Here is a 23,908-nt window from a genome sequence, read left to right as displayed (position 1 = left end):
ATAGTTGTAATAGCAAACCGCATGGCACAATGAAGTCAACAACGATAACAAACGAGGGCTCGTCCGGGATTTGCACCCGGGACCTCTCGCACCCTAAGCGAGAATCATACCCCTAGACCAACGAGCCACAAATCCCATCCAGGTCCCACTGTTCGTCGACCGGAGGCGTAATTACGTGATAGAAAGGAAAAGGCTTGTCAAGATACAAATATAGGCTCGTGTGTGATAGTTGTAATAGCAAACCGCATGGCACAATGAAGTCAACAACGATAACAAACGAGGGCTCGTCCGGGATTTGCACCCTCTCGCACCCTAAGCGAGAATCATACCCCTAGACCAACGAGCCACAAATCCCATCCACGTCCCACTGTTCGTCGACCGGGGGCGTAATTACGTGATAGAAAGGAAAAGGCTTGTCAAGATACAAATATAGGCTCGTGTGTGATAGTTGTAATAGCAAACCGCATGGCACAATGAAGTCAACAACGATAACAAACGAGGGCTCGTCCGGGATTTGCACCCGGGACCTCTCGCACCCTAAGCGAGAATCATACCCCTAGACCAACGAGCCACGAATCCCATCCACGTCCCACTGTTCGTCGACCGGAGGCGTAATTACGTGATAGAAAGGAAAAGGCTTGTCAAGATACAAGGATAGGCTCGTGTGTGATAGTTGTAATAGCAAACCGCATAGCACAATGAAGTCAACAGCGATAAGAAACGTGGGCTGGTCAGGGATTTGAACCCGAGACCTCTCGCACCCTAAGCGAGTATCATACCCCTAGACCAACGAGCCACAAATCCGATCCACGTCCCACTGTTCGTCGACCGGAGGCGTAATTACGTGATAGAAAGGAAAAGGCTTGTCAAGAAACAAATATAGGCTCGTGTGTGATAGTTGTCATAGCAAACTGCATAGCACAATGAAGTCAACAGCGATGAAAAACGAGGGCTCGTCCGGGATTTGAACCTGGGACCTCTCGCACCCGAAGCGAGAATCATACCCTTTTTTTTCGATTTTATTTATATAGTTTAAAAGTAACACTCAATAAAAAAAAAGCTGACATGTCTTCTGTCAGCCGAAGATGCCGTTCAGCAGAGCCCCCCTTTTCCATACAGTGCTGTCCTCAAGTCCAGGTCCCCCCTCTCAAGCTTGTTTCTTATCCCCTGCCACTGTCCGCCCAGTTCCTCTTTTGGCACCACAATTAGCATCCACTTCAACTTCTGTTTGAACTTCACTAAGGGTGGCGTTGATTTTTCCCGGCACTCTACTTCGTCCGTTCTGAAAGACCAAAGAGAATGAAGGCCGAGTACTACCAGGCACGAGACTATATGTTCCTCCTGCGTGCTTGCAACTCGGAGGTACTTAAGGTTCTGCCACCGAAGCTTCAACTCTTGGTCTATGAAGCCCTTGAAGATGTCCCAAAACTGGATTGCCCTCTTGCAGTGCAGGAAGACGTGCAAAAGTGTTTCCTCTTCTTGCGGACATGCTGTGCAATTTGGTGCCCAAGGTATTAAGAAGCCCTTTCTTTCTAGCCATGCTTTTACTGGCAAAACTTCCCAGTGGAACAGAAAAAAGAAGTCCTTCGAACCAGTGGGAATTAACATTTCCCGGACCTTTCTGAATACGCCTTCTGCCCCTTTCGGAGGGTTACATTGTCTGTACAGAGGAGTCGGTACTATTGCAGATATTGTATCCCAGTACAGAGTCTTCTTCTTTACCGTTGCGAGGTAGTCCCACGAAAACCGTTCTTCAAAGAAACCTACAGCATCTGCTACCTCTTTGTAAAAGGAAAGGACGGCGGAACGACGGTAGCTACAGTTTCCTGTGACTGTCCATCTGCTGAGATAAGGGTTGCCAAGCAACTGAAGTGCAGACCTTAGCAGCGGGTCCTTCTGATCTCGGAAATACATAAATCTGTGTGGTGGTGGTGGTAAATCTGTGTACTTGCAGTTTGATGATAACGTTGACCAATCCGATGCCTCCTTTCTTCAGGCTTAGGAACAAGTTTGACCGCCTCATCTTCTCCATTGGGGATTTCCAAATGAATATAGCGCATTTCCTGTGAAACCTGTTCATGGCGCCCTTGTCGATGCTGATGCACTGTGCTGCATAAAAAAATGCCGGGTACAAGACGGAATTACATACGTAAGCTTTACTGGGGAGCGACAGATATCTGCCGTGCCATGCGAGCAGTTTTGCCGATACCAGACTCAATTTCTTTGCCCACATATCGCCCCTGTCTTCCTTGAAGTGGATCCCCAAATACTTTTCCACCGTTGTCGTCCACGTTATTTGCATAAACTTCTCCGGTACATGTCTCCAGCTTCCTACCCAGGCTCCTGATGATTTCTTCAAGTTGAGTGCTGCACCCGATACTCTCGTGAAGTCCTTGATGATGGCGATGGCTTCACAGACTTGGAGCTTGGAAGTACAGATGATGGCTACGTCATCCGCATATGCTAGGAGATTGACGTGTTCCGTGCCTAACTGGAGGCATCTGATGTTACGGTTTTCCACCAACTTCTTACACATCGGTTCCAGATACAGAGCAAAAAGTATCGGGGACAGGGGACAGCCTTGTCTGACGGACGAGTGTATTGGAATACTTTTGCCGATCTGACCGTTCACCAGAAGTCTTGCAGTAACTTGGTTATAGCAGATTTTAATCCACTTGATGAGGAGGTCCCCTGCTTTACATTTGTCCAATACAGCGAACAGGAAACTGTGGCACACTCTGTCAAATGCCTGGGAAAGATCTGTCTGCTGCACAGTAAAGGCTTGAGAAGAGACCTCAGCAAGTTCACTCACAGTTCTCATAACATGTAGATTCCATGAAATCGACCTGCCGTGTATACCATATTGTTGGTGAATGCCAATTACCATCTGCAGTCCAGTTTCCAACCTCGTGGCTAGGATCTTCGCAAGGATTTTATAATCTGTGCACATTAGGCTGATGGGCCTGTAGTCCGTAACACAGGAATGTTCGTGGGTTCTCTTCTTTTTCGGTATGAGGACGGTGAGTGCCTGTCTCATGCTGGGTGGCAACAATCCCCTTCTTGCAATATCTTCAAAAACCAGTTTCAGAATACTGCTTAGCTCCTCGCTAAATCTTTTGTGAAATACGGCTCCAATCCCATCTATACCTGGTGACTTGTTTCTTCCTAAACTGTTAATCGCTCGCCTTATCTCATCATCTTCTAGGCCTCCGTTGATCCTCTCCTGGCACTGTTGATTAATGACGGGGAAATCGTTTAGCCAGATTTCATATTCTTTCTTGTTGGTTTCCTTCTCTTTGAATAATTCAACATAATGCCGGTGGAAAGCCCCCTCGATCTCCCCTTGCTTTGTTATTTGCATGCCACGCACGTAGATTTCTTTGATATTGTTCTCTTGAGTTCTTTCTCTCTCTTTCAATTGAAAAACTTCGTAGGGCGTTTCTTCTCTTCCTACTGCCTGTACCCAGCTTCTTATCATTGCGCCGTGGTGGTTTTCTTCGTACAGCTTGTGAAGTTCTTCCTTTACTTTCTTTATGTCTTCCTTAAACTCTCTTGGTTTCATGCATTCGGCTTCAGCCAGCACTTCTAGGATGCTTGTCAGGTGATTCATCTCTCTCTTTTTTTTTTCAAAAAACTTTTGCTTGTGAGAATTCTATTGACGCTCTTTTAATCTCATGCTTGAACTCTTCCCAGGTTACGGCAGTGATGTTACCCTTTCTGCTACAACCTTCTATCATTGCCATGATTTTGTCTTTGAAAGCATCGTCCTCCAATATACTTTCGTTCATTTTCCAGATACTCTTCTTACCTTTCCGCCTTGATGCATTGTTCTTCATTCCAATGGTTATGCTCACGAGAGCGTGATCAGAGAAAAATTGAGGTTTCACCTGATAGCCACCTAGAAATGGCAGTAATGATCCTGAAGCATATATCCTATCGAGCCTTGCGTGCGACCTTCCTTGAAAGTGTGTGTACGATATGTTTCCCTTCGGGCTTGCATCCCAGACGTCCACTAGGTCCGCTTTCCTCGTAAGAATTTCCAATTCCTTTCTGCTTGGGTCACTTTCCATTCGCTTGTTGCTGCGATCCTGTTTCCTTAACACACAATTAAAGTCTCCGCAAACAACAACAGGCCACGCCACATTTATGAACTGTTCCAGCGATTGAAAGAAAATGTTCCGTTCTCTTGAATCAATCGGTGCGTACACACATATTACTCGGGTCATATAGCGTCCGTGTAGGAGGTCGACAACACACAACCGGCCGCTTTGGTCCAAAACATAGTCCACTACTACAAGCCCCGCCTTCTTCCTGACGAGAATCAAGCTTCCGGCGCACTTTCCTGTTGCTGAAGAATGATAGCAGAAAAAGTCAGTTTTGAAGAAATTGGCGAGTTCCTTTTCGTCTTCGAGCGTTGAGACCTTGGTTTCTTGTAGGCAAGCAACATCAATCTTTTCCGAAGATAACAAGTTGGCTATCAAACACTTTCTTCTGTACGACCGAAGACTTACAAGATTTAGCGTTGCCAATTTTATCTTGTTATCACGTCCCATCTTGCTTTATGATAGATGCTGCTCTTATCTTCTTTCACTTAGTAGAAACCAGGTTCGTCTAGCTGAGACGATCCAAATTATTCTAAAGGAATTTCCGTTGTGAGGCCTTGTTCATGACATACTTTCTTCTTCGGGCCTAAATCTTGTTTTTCTTGTCGGCCGTCCACAGTTCCGTGATTCTTATCGTCTATTTCTTCACCCTTCCGTTTCCCTGCTCAGTCGTCGACATGCCCGCACTTTGTTGGTTCCTGATGTTTTTCCTGTTTCTGTTCGCATTTATCCAGAGATATCTTTGTTTTCGTCCGTTCGATGGTTGGGGCTCAAGCCCGCGTCATTTGAGCGCGCTAGTTCATTTTGCATTGCGGCTTCCGTGTCTTGAACATCCATGGCCAAGTTCTCGTCGCTGGTTCTTGGCGCACCCCTTGTCATAGCTGCGTACGAACGCACACAGTCCTCTGGAACGTGCCCAAAACCCTTGCAAGTCATGCAATTTTCGGTCTCACATTGGCTACGTATATGCCCAACTTGCTTACAGCGGAGACATTGAGGGGGTCTTCCAGGCACAGCCACGAGCACCGTCCCGCCCATTATTTTAAGCTGGTACGGGATGCTTTCCATTGTAATGCCCTCCTTGAGTTGTAAGCCTAGTGAACGAGTCGTAGTCTCCACTCCCTCGAGGCCCTCCATTCGCCATTTCTCTCTCACGATACTTGTCACTGTCCCATAGAGTGACATTGTTCGCCGCACAGCTTCGTCGGGCACGTTCGTGGGCAACCAGTGCAGTTTAAGTGATATTTCAGTAGAATTCGTGTCAACGACCATACATCTCCTGCCTTTCACCGTCAGCTCACCTGCTCTCCGTAGTTTTTCTTTTCCAGCGTCGGAATTTAAGGTGACGATCCAGACGTGATTAAACAGATAGGACCCGAAACCAGCCATCTCCTTCTTGTTGACGACCGCTCCAAGTGGCTGCACGAAATCCTGCACTTTGTACGGCCTAGCAGATGGGTCCGCGTGCAGGAAAATGCTGTTCTTTGATATTTCCCCTTTTGGTAACGTAGGTAGGATGATCTTGTAGGGTTCCTGAGCCATGCTATCCTCAAACGACACTGTATTATCCCGGCTAGGATTAGCCGTAATGGCTGCTCCGTCGGAGCTCATACTCCCGCCACCGCACTCAAAGAAAGCCGGAAATGGAATGGCTAGACCAACGAGCCACAAAACCCATCCACGTCCCGCTGTTCGTCGACCGGAGGCATAATTATGTGACAGAAAAGAAAATGTTTTTCAAGATACAAATATAGGCTCGTGTGTGATAGTTGTAATAGCAAACCGCATAGCACAATGGAGTCAACAGCGATAAGAAACGAGGGCTCGTCCGGGATTTGAACCCGGGACCTCTCGCACCCGAAGCGAGAATCATACCCCTAGACCAACGACCCGCAAAACCCATTCACGTCCCGCTGTTCGTCGACAGGAGGCGTAATTACGTGACAGAAAAGAAAAGGCTTTTCAAGAAACAAATATGGGCTCGTGTGTGATAGTTGTAATAGCAAACCGCATAGCACAATGAAGTCAACAGCGATAAGAAACGAGGGCTCGTCCGGGATTTGAAGCCGGGACCTCTCGCACCCTAAGCGAGAATCATACGCCTAGACCAACGAGCCACAAGACCCATCCACGTCCCGCTGTTCGTCGACGGGAGGCGTAATTACGTGACAGAAAAGAAAAGTCTTTTCAAGAAACAAATATGGGCTCGTGTGTGATAGTTGTAATAGCAAACCGCATAGCACAATGAAGTCAACAGCGATAAGAAACGAGGGCTCGTCCGGGATTTGAACCCGGGACCTCTCGCACCCTAAGCGAGAATCATACCCCTAGACCAACGAGCCACAAGACCCATCCACGTCCCGCTGTTCGTCGACCGGAGGCGTAATTACGTGATAGAAAGGAAAAGGCTTGTCAAGAAACAAATATAGGCACGTGTGTGATAGTTCTAATAGCAAACCGCATAGCACAATGAAGTCAACAGCGATAAGAAACGAGGACTCGTCCGGGATTTGAACCAGGGACCTCTCGCACCCGAAGCGAGAATCATACCCCTAGACCAATGAGCCACTTTCTTCTTTACATTTTGATTATAATAAAATCACAGAAAACATGTCAACGTATACAGTACTTTTGTACACAACACTTTTTTTTCCCTTAAAACCTCGCTCCGTCTGTGCAGTTTTCTTAGTCCTTTTCCTTGCAAGTGTTTCTTCTTCTGCAACCAAACGTTTTCGGGGACAGCTGTTGTATGGTATCCGCTAGGTCCTTCCATCTCTTCTCCTCTCTTAGTCTCCTGGTGCCTATCAGTGAAAGCGTCCACATCAGTTTTACCTTCAGGAAATGGGTGGGTGATCTGGGCTTTGCGTCACATTCGACCCGGGATGTTCACGCTTTCCATAAAGCTTGAAGCCCTGTTACCACAGCAACGCTCTTCACTTCGGTGAATTCCTTGCGCTTGAAATTGAGAAACTTCAGGGCCTCGTATGGAAGTTCTTCCTCAATCTGCAGAGATGTACGCAGGTCGCTCCAAAAGAGAAAAGCGTTCCTGCACTCATACACGACGTGACGCAAGGTTTCTGTTTCGCCACACACATCACATCTTCCTTCCCAGGGTACTAGGAACCCCTTGCCCTGGAGCCAATGTTTTGCAGGAAGTACCTCTATGTGAAACTTCACAAAGAAGTCCTTGGAGCTCGTTGGAATAGGCAGGTATTTTATCCGCTTTAGAACATCCCGCGGCGAGATTTCTGTGAAGTTTTGCCGGTAGAGTGGAGGTGGGTACATCATGGCCACGGTGTCCCAATACAACTTCTTCTTTTTGACTGTTGCCAGGTATTCCCACGTAGAGATCTCTAAGAAAAACCTGATGCTGAGCTTCATTTCCCTGTAGAAAGTCAGGGTTGTCTTATCGAGCGCTGTTGTTTGTGTCGTCGTCACTATCCACTCCAACAGGTGACTTGTTCCCATTACTTGCATGGCAGCACGAATCTCGGGCCTTCTTTGATCCCTGAAGTACAGAAAGCGTTGGACTTTAATTTTTATTTCCAGATTTACAACGCCCAGTCCGCCTGCCTCCAGTGACCAGAAGATATTTGACCTGCGCATGCGCTCGAATTTCGACTGCCACAGGTACCTTGCACATAGCCTGTGGAATTGCTGCACTGTTCCCCCGTCTACAGGAATCGCCTGTGCACAATATAGGATGAAAGGATAGAGAGCAGTATTAATTATCACACTTCTATGTAGGATGGACAGCTGTTTTCCCATGAATGGCTGGAGCTTTCCCTGCAGCTGGTTTAGCTTCTGCTTCCATATCCCAGGGTGCCATACTTCTGGATCTAGTTTTACTCCTAGGTAAGTGCCCAGTTCTGTAGTCCATTCGATTCCCAAAAGGTTTTCTGGCTTCTTCGCCCATTCGCCCAACCAGCAGCCCTTCGTCTTGTCCAGGTTCAATGTTGCTCCCGACACTTCGCAGAAGTGACAGATGATCTCGAGCGCTCTCTCCACATGTGTTACCTCCGTGCAGATGATGGCTACATCGTCGGCAAAAGCCAGAAGTTTTATTTCCTCATGGGCTACTTTTGTACCCTGGATTGTCTCGTCTTCTATAATATGGCGGCATAATGGCTCCAGATATAGTGCAAAAAGCGTGGGAGATATGGGACACCCTTTTCGCACAGACCTCCTAACGTCAGTAGTAAAGATAGGTTGGGAGCCGTCGTCAGGTCCACTTAGAAACATAGACCCCCTGAGCCCTGCGCGTATTTTTCTCTGCGCGGCGCGTGTGGGGAGGGTTGTCCGCGCGCTTATCGGTGGGGGAGGGCTGCGTGCGCGCTTATCGTATATATTTTTCAGCCTGGGCAGACTTCTTTGGCCGACTTCACATATTTTTCCGATACAGCAGGTTAGCGGTTTACATGCAGAGACATGCAAAGAAGGGCCATACACAAAAATACAAGTGAAAATATATTTATTAATGCCAATCAAGTTGAGATATATTTATTAAAGCCAATAGTGCTGGGAATTGTGATGCCAATCAGGTGAAGGAGAAAAACCCAGCCGAAAAAACCTTCACCACCTGTAACAGTGCGGTGCTCGGGTGGAGGGTTGCTGTGGTGGGCGGAGCGTGGCCGGAGGGCTGCGCGCTTACCATTCCACCTGGGCTGACTTCTTTCACCATTTTCCTACTTGGGCCGATTTCCTTCCAGTGACAGGTGGGCGGAGCGTGACCGGAGGGCTGCTGTGGTGGGTGGAGCGTGACCGGAGGGCTACGTGTGCGTGCTTACCATTCACCCTGGGCTGACTTCTTTCACAATTTTCCTACTTGGGCGTCGCGTGGCCGGAGGGCTGCGTGCGCGTTTACCATTCAGCCTGGGCCGCCGACTTTCGTCATTTTTCAACCTGGGCCGCCGACTTTCGTCATTTTTTCAGCCTGGGCCGCCGACTTTCCTCATTTTTCAGCATGGGCCGCCGACTTTCGTCATTTTTCAGCCTAAGTCGACTTGAATCGTAATTTTTCCAGCTACAACAGGTGTACAGTTTACATGCAAAGGATAGCCATACACAAAAGTACATGTGAAAATATATTTATTAAAGTCATTAGGAATTATGTTATGACTCTGCGTGCATGGGAAAAACTTAGCCAAAAATCTGAAATAGAAGGAACACAATACACGTAACAAAGAATATTACAGGTATGATACATTAGCATTGAATAGGTATCACAAATGAAACACAATATTTTTATTAGTGGAAGTTTTCAATGAATCAGAATTGATAGCGCATTTAAAATATTCTTAATCAATACTATTACAATCAAAATTAGAAATTGTATTATAAAACGTCTAATATTCCTATACGTGAGAACCATCAGTGCAATAGCGGGAAGTTCTGATAGTTGTATGTAATTAACTGTGAACAGCAGAGACACTGGAAGACTATGGGACACGAACACAAGAGGAAAATCAGAAGAAAAAATCAAGCTCATCAGAAAATAGATATGTAAAAACTTCACCGCATAGCAGGCTCCTAGCCAACAAACAGAACGACACGAACACAAGACGAAATAAAATCTATACCACTATAAAGAAGATATTCCACTTCACCACATAGCACACTCCTAGCCAACAAAGAACGACACGAACACAAGAGGAAAATCAGAAGAAAAAATCAAACTCATCAGAAAATAGACATGTTAAAAATGAATTTCACCACATAGCACACTCCTAGCCAACAAACAGAACGACACGAACACAAGAGGAAATAAAATCTATACCACTACAAAGAAGATATTCCACTTCACCACATAGCACACTCCTAGCCAACAAAGAACGACACGAACACAAGAGGAAAATCAGAAGAAAAAATCAAACTCATCAGAAAATAGACATGTTAAAAATGAATTTCACCACATAGCACACTCCTAGCTAACAAAGAACGACACGAATACAAGAGGAAATAAAATTTATACCAATACAAAGAAGATATTCCACTTCACCACATAGCACACTCCTAGCCAACAAAGAACGACACGAACACAAGAGGAAATAAAATCTATACCAATACAAATAAGATATTCCACTTCACCACATAGCACACTCCTAGCCAACAAACAGAACGACACGAACACAAGAGGAAATAAAATCTATACCAATACAAATAAGATATTCCACTTCACCACATAGCACACTCCTAGCCAACAAACAGAACAAAGAACGACACGAACACAAGAGGATATAAAATCTATACCAATACAAATAAGATATTCCTAATCAAAACAACATAGTAATCTATCATTCAGTAAATCAGAAGAAAAAATCAAACTTATCAGAAAATAGACATGTTAAAAATGAACTTCACCATATAGCGCGCTCCTAGCCAACAACCAGATCTAATGATATCTGACCTGTATGATTTGTTGAAGACGGATGCCGATAGATGTATGGAAGACCACGGAACACGAGCGACAAGAGGAAATAAAATCTATACCACTACAAAGAAGATATTCTTAATCAATACGATTACAATCAAATTACAAATTCTATTATAAAAGTCTGAGACGTGAGAACCATCTTTGCCATAGCGTGAATATTTGTCATAACATTTCGAGCGCAATAGGGAATCTCAGTTTCATATTCCAACATTACTCAACTTTTAATTTCTTTTTAAGTGAACAGCATAGACGTAAGGAAATAACGAGAAACAACACAATCAACAGCTACAATTAATAGAGAGCCAAACCTGCGCAACATCCAAACATAGAGAAATAATAGCTAATCAATCTATCAAAGGTGAAATAGCACAGACTTAACGCTGAAGAACAGAGGAACACGCGGCGGCACGTAAACAACAATAGAGGAAAATAATCTATCACTGAACCATCGTAAAATCGACCAATATACAATTTTCATTCTAACAAACACTACGAACCTTGATGAAGGTATCCAAGACGTAGAAAATATGCACTGTTTTCATTCTTTTCCTCAAAGCCAGGAGACTTTATGTCTCTATCTATGTGACCATAGCACCGCGCATGCTTTATCACTCAAAGGGTTGGGGGCTATTTTCCTTCGTCCAGCAAACAGAACGCTCTAGAGGTCAGATAAGAGAGTTCAAAGGCGATATATTTTATTGTGCAGCGCAAATAGATGTCGATATCACTCGCTGGGGTCACTATCTTTTCGCATCCTTTCCCTGAAACGGAAACCTTTCGTCAAAGTGGTTGACAAGTCGGCTAAGTTTGTAGAGATGCGATATTGTTATTGAAGATGTAGAGAAAGTCCAAATTATTAATTGGTAGCAACGATACACAATCAAAAACGAGAAACAGATCTAATTACATCAATTTTGTAATATCCTGCAACAGAAATTTCTAATGAACCACACAGAAATATCAAATGTGAAATGCAACTCAGAGTTATGAGGCATTCCCATCTTAGAGGTACTTACTTATGTCATGCGAGTGAACAATTGGAACAAATACAAGACAATAATTATTTCGTGCGGTAAGTTCACAACTCATAGAATATCAATCGAGTGAATACTTGAAACAAAATCAAAACAATAATTCTCACGACAGGTGGAGATTATAGCATTCTAAACCAGATAATAAAATTTTAATCAATAAAATGAACATAGATATGCTTTTAATTAAGTGTAGATGTGCACTTGAAAACAGAAGAGACAATTGCTCTACATTGAAAAGATGGACAGATTTTGTACTCGATACCATAAGTCATGGGAAGATGTGATAAAAAACTGCTTCGAAAAGGAGGAGCCGCGAAACGATTTCATTATCGCTGCATTTCAATACGTCCTAGACATGGTCGTATTCGGAGATATGGTACAAACTACAGAACTGAAGGTGTAAGAATTTATATGCCAAATCTACAATACTTATAAAAATATCTGCACATCAACGTTGGAACAGCCATTGGGATTGATGGCGGAGTTTTTGAGGTTTGCCAACGAAGAATTGAAATACAATAGACCAGATGTAATTGTTATCATTGCAATGGGCATTGCATACATCAAGAAAGCAGTCGGATCAAATTATCATATACAAGCCGTCTATATCGCACGATTCATTACGGATTTGTTGAAGTTACACACATCTGAGATGGAAAGTACATAAAATATATATCTATCTATAAAATCATAAAAGCATTATGTTATAGTGTATACAGAAAATATCAATCCATTCGATTAAATTCCCTGACATCATGAAAGAGTGCTCGTCAAAGTGAGCGACCTAAAGCTTGCGTATTGTGAAATTACACATTCTACAACACTGATCATAAATTGCAACACTTGTTCAAATTGTGATTAAACTCTTACCGTTGTGAGGTATCAACACTTCTCCTCAATGTGGATCGATAAATTTTAGCAATTAATCCACAATCAAATATCTTCTATAGTATGTGTGAGTATATGCACAACTTTTTAATCTATAGCTTTAGAAAAATGCAAGAAATAGCGTGCAGTTTCGATTTTGAAAATTTAAAGAAGAAAATGATCTTTAGTGTGGAATTTGCGTTTTACAATGTTATGAGCTAAGGAGTTATACAATTAAAGTATGGCCTTTCCATTTGTAGTGCCCGGATGCTATGACACTAAAATATTGTGATAGTTTTTCTGTATGGTTACGGGAAATCTCGAGTATATTTGTGAATTGGATCTACGTTTATGTGTGACCTGCGCTGGTCTGGTTATTATAATTAACATGTATTCCATTGTGTTTATGCATAGCGCTCATCTTCATTGCACTTCTGATGGCTGTTGTGTGATCCGCTTCTCCCAAAATCTGATTGCCACTTGGAAATTATTTCATATACGTTTGTGTGCCGTGTGTTACGAAGACTATGTGATTAGAAACGTAGACTTGGCATGTACGTCGTGCTCGTAAAATCTTTCGTTTGCATTGTGGCATCTGATAATAGATTCGCTTTTCGCGAAGGCTTCGTGTTATCTCCCAGGCAGTGAACCCCAATGCGATTGTAAAAGATGTCGCGAACGGCCCGCCGCAATCAGTTATCTTGCCTTATTTCCCGTTTTGCCATATCTTGGCCCCCACTGCAAGCCATGGACGGCTCCTTTTTCCTACTCAAACAATGGACAACTGTGTTGACAAAAATATTTATTTATTTGTTCCGCACTCCAATCGGATGCTTGTCAAAGAGGCCTTTTCTTCTTTTACTAAGTCTGGGATAGTCCAACTGATTGAGAAATATACATGCACTGTGGAATTTAATTCATGAAATATGATAAGTTTTCACATGAGATTAATGATCCTTTTTGTAATCATAGACCGATGTATCATGTCTCTAAATATCAATGACCGATCCTTCTCCGGCAATTCTATCCATCGGGTGTTGGATTTGTACAGAGTGTAGTCGAGTGAAACCTATTTGGTGGTCAGGTCTCATCCCATATGAGAATTCTTACACAAATTGTGGAATATTCGTTTCCTTAGCGATCATTGTTCTCAGTCTAGCCATGCTAAATGTAAAGTGTTTTTCATTGTGACGTGAAGAATTCATTATAATGATGACAAAGATTACAATTATTGTTTCACTTATACACTTGTTTATTTCGATAAATTACAGTTCTATTTCAAACTTTGAAGTTTTCGTTTGTTGCCTTCATTGATGAATTCCGAAGACATTAAATAGTTTATTCTGATTATTGGGCGCTTGAATCCAGCGTTGATTAACGCAGGCGCTATGTTGTCGCCGTGTTTGTATTGCTTCAACAACTTGCACTTTGTCGCGATGAACTTGCAGAGTCTCTTATTGATGCTTCCTTTCTTTGTATGAAGGTTCTTGAATGGCGTACAAGAGAGTATTAGATGAAAATCGTCCGGTGGTCCACCGCAATTGATATGTTTGTTGAGTTTCAACAGGTGATAATACATCAGACCATGCACGACAATATTGAACTTCTGTTGATTCGACATCGTTGTAGAGACTGGTAGAAGAAAATAATTGCGTTGCCTTGGTAGTGGAATATATCACGTGATAAGATTTTATGTACTTTCCATCTCAGATATGTGTAATTTCAACAAATCCGTAATGAATCGTGCGATATAGACGGCTTGTATATGATAATTTGATCCGACTGCTTTCTTGATGTATGCAATGCCCATTGCAATGATTACAATTACATCTGGTCTATTGTATTTCAATTCTTCGTTGGCAAACCTCAAAACCTCCGCCATCAATCCCAATGGCCCTTCCGACGTTGATGTGCAGATATTTTTATAAGTATTGTAGATTTGGCATATAAATTCTTGCACCTTCAGTTCTGTAGTTTGTACCATATCTCCGAATACGACCATGTCTAGGACGTATTGAAATGCAGCGATAATGAAATCGTTTCGCGGCTCCTCCTTTTCGAAGCAGTTTTTTATCACATCTTCCCATGACTTATGGTATCGAGTACAAAATCTGTCCATCTTTTCAATGTAGAGCAATTGTCTCTTCTGTTTTCAAGTGCACATCTACACTTAATTAAAAGCATATCTATGTTTATTTTGTTGATTAAAATTTTATTATCTGGTTTAGAATGCTATAATCTCCACCTGTCGTGAGAATTATTGTTTTGATTTTGTTTCAAGTATTCACTCGATTGATATTCTATGAGTTGTGAACTTACCGCATGAAATAATTATTGTCTTGTATTTGTTCCAATTGTTCACTCGCATGACATAAGTAAGTACCTCTAAGATGGGAATGCCTCATAACTCTGAGTTGCATTTCACATTTGATATTTCTGTGTGGTTCATTAGAAATTTCTATTGCAGGATATTACAAAATTGATGTAATTAGATCTGTTTCTCGTTTTTGATTGTGTATCGTTGCTACCAATTAATAATTTGGACTTTCTCTACATCTTCAATAACAATATCGCATCTCTACAAACTTAGCCGACTTGTCAACCACTTTGACGAAAGATTTCTGTTTCAGGGAAAGGATGCGAAAAGATAGTGACCCCAGCGAGTGATATCGACATCTATTTGCGCTGCACAATAAAATATATCGCCTTTGAACTCTCTTATCTGACCTCTAGAGCGTTCTGTTTGCTGGACGAAGGAAAATAGCCCCCAACCCTTTGAGTGATAAAGCATGCGCGGTGCTATGGTCACATAGATAGAGACATAAAGTCTCCTGGCTTTGAGGAAAAGAATGAAAACAGTGCATATTTTCTACGTCTTGGATACCTTCATCAAGGTTCGTAGTGTTTGTTAGAATGAAAATTGTATATTGGTCGATTTTACGATGGTTCAGTGATAGATTATTTTCCTCTATTGTTGTTTACGTGCCGCCGCGTGTTCCTCTGTTCTTCAGCGTTAAGTCTGTGCTATTTCACCTTTGATAGATTGATTAGCTATTATTTCTCTATGTTTGGATGTTGCGCAGGTTTGGCTCTCTATTAATTGTAGCTGTTGATTGTGTTGTTTCTCGTTATTTCCTTACGTCTATGCTGTTCACTTAAAAAGAAATTAAAAGTTGAGTAATGTTGGAATATGAAACTGAGATTCCCTATTGCGCTCGAAATGTTATGACAAATATTCACACTATTGCAAAGATGGTTCTCACGTCTCAGACTTTTATAATACAATTTGTAATTTGATTGTAATCGTATTGATTAAGAATATCTTCTTTGTAGTGGTATAGATTTTATTTCCTCTTGTCGCTCGTGTTCCGTGGTCTTCCATACGTCTATCGGCATCCGTCTTCAACAAATCATACAGGTCAGATATCATTAGATCTGGTTGTTGGCTAGGAGCGCGCTATATGGTGAAGTTCATTTTTAACATGTCTATTTTCTGATGAGTTTGATTTTTTCTTCTGATTTACTGAATGATAGATTACTATGTTGTTTTGATTAGGAATATCTTATTTGTATTGGTATAGATTTTATATCTTCTTGTGTTCGTGTCGTTCTTTGTTCTGTTTGTTGGCTAGGAGTGTGCTATGTGGTGAAGTGGAATATCTTATTTGTATTGGTATAGATTTTATTTCCTCTTGTGTTCGTGTCGTTCTTTGTTGGCTAGGAGTGTGCTATGTGGTGAAGTGGAATATCTTATTTGTATTGGTATAGATTTTATTTCCTCTTGTGTTCGTGTCGTTCTTTGTTGGCTAGGAGTGTGCTATGTGGTGAAGTGGAATATCTTCTTTGTATTGGTATAAATTTTATTTCCTCTTGTGTTCGTGTCGTTCTTTGTTGGCTAGGAGTGTGCTATGTGGTGAAGTGGAATATCTTATTTGTATTGGTATAGATTTTATTTCCTCTTGTGTTCGTGTCGTTCTTTGTTGGCTAGGAGTGTGCTATGTGGTGAAGTGGAATATCTTCTTTGTATTGGTATAAATTTTATTTCCTCTTGTATTCGTGTCGTTCTATGTTGGCTAGGAGTGTGCTATGTGGTGAAGTGGAATATCTTCTTTGTAGTGGTATAGATTTTATTTCCTCTTGTGTTCGTGTCGTTCTGTTTGTTGGCTAGGAGTGTGCTATGTGGTGAAGTGGAATATCTTCTTTGTAGTGGTATAGATTTTATTTTCTCTTGTGTTCGTGTCGTTCTGTTTGTTGGCTAGGAGTGTGCTATGTGGTGAAGTTCATTTTTAACATGTCTATTTTCTGATGAGTTTGATTTTTTCTTCTGATTTTCCTCTTGTGTTCGTGCCGTTCTTTGTTGGCTAGGAGTGTGCTATGTGGTGAGGTGGAATATCTTCTTTATAGTGGTATAGATTTTATTTCGTCTTGTGTTCGTGTCGTTCTGTTTGTTGGCTAGGAGCCTGCTATGCGGTGAAGTTTTTAACATATCTATTTTCTGATGAGTTTGATTTTTTCTTCTGATTTTCCTCTTGTGTTCGTGTCCCATAGTCTTCCAGTGTCTCTGCTGTTCACAGTTAATTACATACAACTATCAGAACTTCCCGCTATTGCACTGATGGTTCTCACGTATAGGAATATTAGACGTTTTATAATACAATTTGTAATTTTGATTGTAATAGTATTGATTGAGAATATTTAAAATGCGCTATCAATTCTGATTCATTGAAAACTTCCACTAATAAAAATATTGTGTTTGATTTGTGATACATATTCAATGCTAATGTATTATACCTGTAATATTCTTTGTTACGTGTATTGTGTTCCTTCTATTTCAGATTTTGGCTAAGTTTTTCCCATTCACGCAGGGTCATAACATAATTCCTAATGACTTTAATATATAAATACTTTATAAATACTTTATAATGACTTTAATAAATATATTTTCACATGTACTTTTGTGTATGGCTATCCTTTGCATGTAAACTGTACACCTGTTGTAGCTGGAAAAATTACGATTCAAGTCGACTCAGGCTGAAAAATGACGAAAGTCGGCGGCCCATGCTGAAAAATGAGGAAAGTCGGCGGCCCAGGCTGAAAAAATGACGAAAGTCGGCGGCCCAGGTTGAAAAATGACGAAAGTCGGCGGCCCAGGCTGAATGGTAAACGCGCACGCAGCCCTCCGGCCACGCGACGCCCAAGTAGGAAAATTGTGAAAGAAGTCAGCCCAGGGTGAATGGTAAGCACGCACACGTAGCCCTCCGGTCACGCTCCGCCCACCACAGCAGCCCTCCGGTCACGCTCCGCCCACCTGTCACTGGAAGGAAATCGGCCCAAGTAGGAAAATGGTGAAAGAAGTCAGCCCAGGTGGAATGGTAAGCGCGCAGCCCTCCGGCCACGCTCCGCCCACCACAGCAACCCTCCACCCGAGCACCGCACTGTTACAGGTGGTGAAGGTTTTTTCGGCTTGGTTTTTCTCCTTCACCTGATTGGCATCACAATTCCCAGCACTATTGGCTTTAATAAATATATCTCAACTTGATTGGCATTAATAAATATATTTTCACTTGTATTTTTGTGTATGGCCCTTCTTTGCATGTCTCTGCATGTAAACCGCTCACCTGCTGTATCGGAAAAATATGTGAAGTCGGCCAAAGAAGTCTGCCCAGGCTGAAAAATATGCTACGATAAGCGCGCACGGAGCCCTCCCCCACCGATAAGCGCACGGACAACCCTCCCCACACGCGGCGCGCAGGGAAAAATACGCGCAGGGCTCAGGGGGTCTATGTTTCTAAGTGGACCTGACTACGGCTCCCAACCTATCTTTACTACTAACGTCGAACTTGGCTCCAACGTTACCTTAATGAGTAGCTGGGACGTAATGCCTGCGTAGCATATCTGTAACCAGTTCTGCAGTTCCTCTCCGATATTATTCCACTTGAGAAGGTCGAACAAGAAACAATGGCTCACCCGGTCGAATGCCTGTCTAAGATCTACTTGGACGACAGCGAGTTTATTTCCCGTCGCTCGAGCTTCTTCACATGCCGCCCTCATGATGTGTAAGTTGTCCCCGATGCTTCTCCCTTTGACACCGTATGCTTGGTGCCTGCCAATGACTTTGCACAACAGCTGATCCAGACGTCTCGTGAGTACTTTAGCTAGTATTTTGTAGTCCGAGCAGAGAAGGCTAATCGGACGAAAATCCAGCACCGTTGGGGCGCCCTCTTTCGTCATTTTTTTCGGGATAAGCACTGTGTGGCTTGTCCGCAACGACGGAGGCATTAGACCCCGCCTTCTAATGTCTTCAAATACTTCTTCGAGAATGGGACATAGTTCGTCGTTGAACTTTTTATAAAAGGCCGAGCCTATGCCGTCCGGTCCCGGCGCTTTGTTCCACCGCAGCTTCTTTATCGCATGCCTTATTTCTTTTTGGGTTATATTTCCACCGACCTTTTCCCTGACTTCTTCTGTCAGCTTCGGGGTACCTTTAAAGATGCCCACGTTGTCCTTTCTATGTATTCCGCCCTGCTCTCCGAAGAAGTCTTTATAATGGTTGTGAAGAATATCGTGGACAATTTCCGATCCCTCTTGTTGCTCGCCGCCCGACATGATCTTCAAAATCTCGTTCTTTCTTGTTCTTTCTCTCTCACGTGATAGGAAGACTTTGGACGGAATCTCATCACGTTCAATGATCTGCAGGCGGCTGCGTATCTGCGCTCCCACATGTTGTCTCCGCATACGGTCAGTCATTTCTTTTTTTATTGCTTTAATGTCTTCCGTGAAGTGACCTGGGTTGGATTCTTCTTGCTTCACTAACCTGCACAAGCTTTTCATCAGAGCTGTCATTTCTTTCTTCAGTTCGAATGCTCTTCTTTCTGCGTATTCCACAGCGTAGGCACGAACTTTCTGCTTGAAGGATTCCCAAGCCGGTGCGCTCGCTCCCTCCCACTCCAGAGCATCGATTAACCTCTTTATTTCCTCCACGAAGGCATCTTCTTCGAGGAGGCTCTCATTCATTTTCCAAGGTGTGTTCCGCTGCTGAGTGTGACGTTTCGCTTTCCTCATCAGTTCCGCAGTGACGAGGGCGTGATCACTAAAAGCCACAGGCACCACTTTGTACGTGATTTCTTCTAGATCAATCCCGTCAGAGATGTAAATTCTATCCAACCTGGCATGAGATTTTCCTTGCCAATGTGTGTACTTAGCTGTGGTATGCTCTTTTCCCGTGGTCACATCTACCAAATCATTTTCTTGTAGCAGTCGTTTTAACTCACTCACACTGCTATCAGACTTATGAGTTTTGTATGTGCCGTCTTCCCTGCGGCATATACAGTTGAAATCCCCAGCTAAAATGACGTGGCTATCCATAGTGACGAAGTGCCAAACGTTGGATTCAAAAAAAAGCTTCCTTTCCGAATCTTCATTCGTGGCATAGACACTGACGATCCGTATTATCTCGTTGTTCCAGATGACGTCCACGCACGCCACCCGTCCATTTTGCTCCAAATCACAATCGACAACGGTAATCTTCCTTCCTTTTCTTATCAATATCGCCGTTCCTGCACTGTTGTTTATCGCGGACGCGTGTCGTACAATAAACCATGGCTTGAAAGACTCTACAAGTTCAAACTCGTGCTCCTGGGACGATATTTTCGTCTCTTGAATACAAACAATATCCAGATTTTTCTCGAAAATAATGTTTCTCAGCCACGTTTTCCTTTCATTACGAATTAGGCTGTTGACGTTGATGGTGGCTATTTTTATGTTGCTTTCCATGACGCACAATTAAAACCGGAAGCTTACTTCTTTTCCTTAAGTAGTCTTTGCCTTCTTTCTTCGGGTGTTATTAATGGGGCCGGTGTGTACCTGGACCTCTTGAGGTTGGTTGCAACGTCCTTCCACTTGAACTCTGTCCTACCCTGGTCGGACGCTTTGCTGGCGTCGTTCCGAGTGGCTTGTCCTGCTCCCATCGTGATCCATGGACCGTCCTTTATTTCATCATGCTCATGTGACTTGCCCCTTACCATGGTAAAATCTTCCTGCTCAACGCTCGCCTCACTTTGAGCGTTGGACACTGTACCCCCAAAAGGTCCTCATTTGATGCATGTGCTCTAGCACTGTGTTGTTGGCTGTGATCAGGGTCCTCGTTTGAAGGGTCCGCTATACTTCGACGATCTGCTGAATCCATTTGTTTATCCGGCGTAATGTCTGCGTTGTCCTCAACCACAATTGTCTCTACGCCAGTGTGTCCAGCCAACGGCACGATGACTTCATCTTGCTTTGCTGGTGCTTCACAGTTGCGCTCCGGACGGGAGTCCGAACCGCTCAACATTTCATTGGACTCGGCCTTGGGAGTTTGCTTTTCTTCGGCGGTCCTCGCTTGAGCATTTTCTTCTACGTCCATGAGGTCTATTGCCGCTACATCTGCCGCAGGTGTTCTGGTCTTCGATGCATAGGTGCTGACACAGTCCTCCTCTGTGTGGCCGAAGCTCCTGCATGTTCTACACCATGGCGACCTACAAACCTTCCGCAGGTGGCCGATCCTCTTGCACCTGAGACATAATGGCGGCCTTCCGGGAATATCAATTAAGACCTGGCCTCCCATCATCCTCATGACATGTGGAATGCCCTCAACGGACACCCCGTCCCGCAGCACCATCTCTACCTTGCGCGTCGTGGTTTCAGCGCCTGCGAAAGCTTTGGATCTCCAGCGTTCTCTTTCAATATTTCCAACTTTGCCGTATGTACTTAGCGCATTGATCACAGCAGCATCCGACACATGCATCGGCAGCCAGTGAATTGACAACTGGATTTCTTTTAGATTAGGATCCAGTATGATGCACTTTTCATTCTTCACAGCGATCTGTTTCATCCTTGCAAGTTTTTCCTTGGGCAGCCTTGAATGGAGCGTCAGCGCCCAGACATGATTATACAGATAGGCGCCAAATTGGGCCACATCTGCTTTGTCGATAACCGAAAAGACGCCTTCGGCAAAATCATCCGCCCGATATGGCCTCGCTGATGGGTCCGCGTGCAGAAAAAGAGTGTTGAAAGACACGTTACGTGTGGGCAGAAGCAGTCTGTAATTGTCCGATGACGAATTTTCCAAAGAGTATGCTGTAGAATCCCGGCTAGTGTTAGCCGTGTTAGGGTTAGCTGTTCCTGCGGAGCTCATCATTACCACAACCTTTCGCTACCGCTGCCGGAAGTAGAATGTTAGACCAACGAGCCACATCCACGTCCCGCTGTTCGTCGACCGGAGGCGTAATTACGCGACAGAAAGGAAAACGCTTGTCACGATACAAATATAGGCTCGTGTGTGATAGTTGTAATAGCAAACCGCATAGCACAATGAAGTCAACAGCGATAAGAAACGAGGGCTCGTCCGGGATTTGAACCCGGGACCTCTCGCACCCTAAGCGAGAATCATACACCTAGACCAACGAGCCACAAAACCCATCCACGTCCCGCTGTTCGTCGACGGGAGGCATAATTACGTGACAGAAAAGAAAAGGCTTTTCAAGATACAAATATAGGCTCGTGTGTGATAGTTGTAATAGCAAACCGCATAGCACAATGGAGTCGACAGCGATAAGAAACGAGGGTTCGTCCGGGATTTGAACCCGGGACCTCTCGCACCCGAAGCGAGAATCATACCCCTAGACCAACGAGCCACATCCACGTCCCGCTGTTCGTCGTACCGGAGGCGTAATTACGCGATAGAAAGGAAAAGGGTTGTCACGATACAAATATAGGCTCGTGTGTGATAGTTGTAATAGCAAACCGCATAGCACAATGAAGTCAACAGCGATAAGAAACGAGGGCTCGTCCGGGATTTGAACCCGGGACCTCTCGCACCCTAAGCGAGAATCATACCTTTTTTTTTTGAACGTTTTTATTATTACTAAAATATGTAAAACCACGCTACATTTCTTCCGGTTCCTTGCTGGCTTCCGCCTCACAAACGGGTTGCTACTGTCCTAACATACACCTGGCAACTGAGGTTGCCTTCACCGCGTTCGATCTTGCTTTCGACCTCGGCCCACAAACCCACGAAGTCCTCGTTTGGTAGCACAGTAATTGTCCATAACACCTTTTGCACAAACTTCTCCCACGCTGTTCCGTTTCCTTCACGACATTCAACATAGTTCATGCGATAGCTCCAGAGGGAATGTAGTGTAAGAATTAAAAAACTGTCCAGTGTGTCACCAAAATGTAGAAACTTCATGCGGGTCCAATGTAGATCCAAGTCCACGTCAATGAAATTCCTGAATGCACCCCAAAATTGTATGGCTCTTTTACACAGCAAGAACACATGAATGAGAGTCTCCTCTTCCTCGGGGCACACAACGCAGTTAAGGGACCAGGGTACTATGAAGCCTTTCCGTCGCATCCAGGTTTTAACCGGTAAGACCTCCCAATGGAACCAAAAGAAGAAATCCTTTGACCCTGTTGGGATCCTTAACCTTCTCACTTTCCTGAGCACGTCTTGTGAGCCGTAGCGTGGCTTACACTGTCTATACAACGGAGTTGGCGTAACTTTAGCTATAGTGTCCCAATACAGTCTTTTCCTTGAAACAGATACGAGATAATCCTGTGAGAAGAGGTCCTCAAAAAAGGATATTGCACTTGCTATTTCTTTATAGAAAGTTAAAGAGTGAATGTGGTGGCTTCTATCTTCAGATGTTCCTGTCCACTTCCTGAGGTACACGCCGCCTAGAACTTGAAGTGCTGCTCTAATGAACGGATCTTTCTGTTCTCTGAAGTAAAAGAATCTTTGCACTCTTATCTTGATCGTTAGGTTTACGAGGCCTATGCCACCTTGCTTCAGGTTAAGGAAGAGGTTTGAACGTCTCATGCTTTCCATAGACGAACGCCAAATGAAAGTCGCACAAATCCTGTGGAACTTGGCTTGGAAGCGTTGATCAATGCTAGTACACTGAGCTGCGTTAAGTACAGCAGGATACAACACTGCATTGCAAACGTATGCCCTGTTGCAGAAAGACAAGTATCTGCTTTGCCAGGGGACCAGACTTCCTCGTAGAAGGTTCATTTTTTGTGTCCACAACATGTTTAAGGTACCCTGCCCGTTGAAGGCAATACCCAAGTATTTTCCGATGCTTGTAGTCCAGGTGATTTGCATGAACTGCTCAGGTGTATATGTCCAATTCCCTAGCCAGGCTCCTGTTGATTTCCTCAAGTTCAACTCAGCTCCAGAAACCTTAGTGAATTCTTGAATGGTACCTATAGCTTCACATACTTGCAGTTTCGTTGAGCAGATTATTGCGACGTCGTCCGCATATGCCAGAACGTTGACGTGCTCTGCACCGATCACTACACCTCTAATGTTCTTGTTCATAGCTAGCTTGCGGCACAGGGGTTCGAGGTACATGGCAAACAGAATGGGTGAAAGTGGGCAGCCTTGTCTGACGGAGGACCGGATCGGTATGCTTTTTCCGAGCTTTCCGTTTACC

The 23,908-nt window shown here is 43.8% G+C and overlaps 6 non-coding genes across 6 annotated transcripts; all 6 read right to left on the bottom strand.

Moving 5' to 3' along the window:
• Positions 1-55: 55 nt before the first annotated feature.
• Positions 56-127, bottom strand: Trnap-agg (transfer RNA proline (anticodon AGG)). Its single transcript has one exon. It is a non-coding gene; the product is annotated as a tRNA-Pro (tRNA).
• Positions 128-499: 372 nt separating this feature from the next.
• Trnap-agg (transfer RNA proline (anticodon AGG)) lies at positions 500-571 on the bottom strand. Its single transcript has one exon. It is a non-coding gene; the product is annotated as a tRNA-Pro (tRNA).
• Positions 572-5,923: 5,352 nt separating this feature from the next.
• Positions 5,924-5,995, bottom strand: Trnap-cgg (transfer RNA proline (anticodon CGG)). Its single transcript has one exon. It is a non-coding gene; the product is annotated as a tRNA-Pro (tRNA).
• Positions 5,996-6,373: 378 nt separating this feature from the next.
• Trnap-agg (transfer RNA proline (anticodon AGG)) lies at positions 6,374-6,445 on the bottom strand. Its single transcript has one exon. It is a non-coding gene; the product is annotated as a tRNA-Pro (tRNA).
• A 15,366-nt stretch (positions 6,446-21,811) lies between these two features.
• On the bottom strand, positions 21,812-21,883 carry Trnap-agg (transfer RNA proline (anticodon AGG)). The gene has a single exon. It is a non-coding gene; the product is annotated as a tRNA-Pro (tRNA).
• A 153-nt stretch (positions 21,884-22,036) lies between these two features.
• Positions 22,037-22,108, bottom strand: Trnap-cgg (transfer RNA proline (anticodon CGG)). The gene has a single exon. It is a non-coding gene; the product is annotated as a tRNA-Pro (tRNA).
• Between the last annotated feature and the right edge of the window lie 1,800 nt (positions 22,109-23,908).

The sequence above is a fragment of the Ornithodoros turicata genome, chromosome 1 (assembly GCF_037126465.1).
Source record: "Ornithodoros turicata isolate Travis chromosome 1, ASM3712646v1, whole genome shotgun sequence".
Lineage (NCBI taxonomy): Eukaryota > Metazoa > Arthropoda > Arachnida > Ixodida > Argasidae > Ornithodoros > Ornithodoros turicata.
Note: the sequence above shows the minus strand (reverse complement) of the source record. Positions and strands in the feature narration are given on the sequence as shown.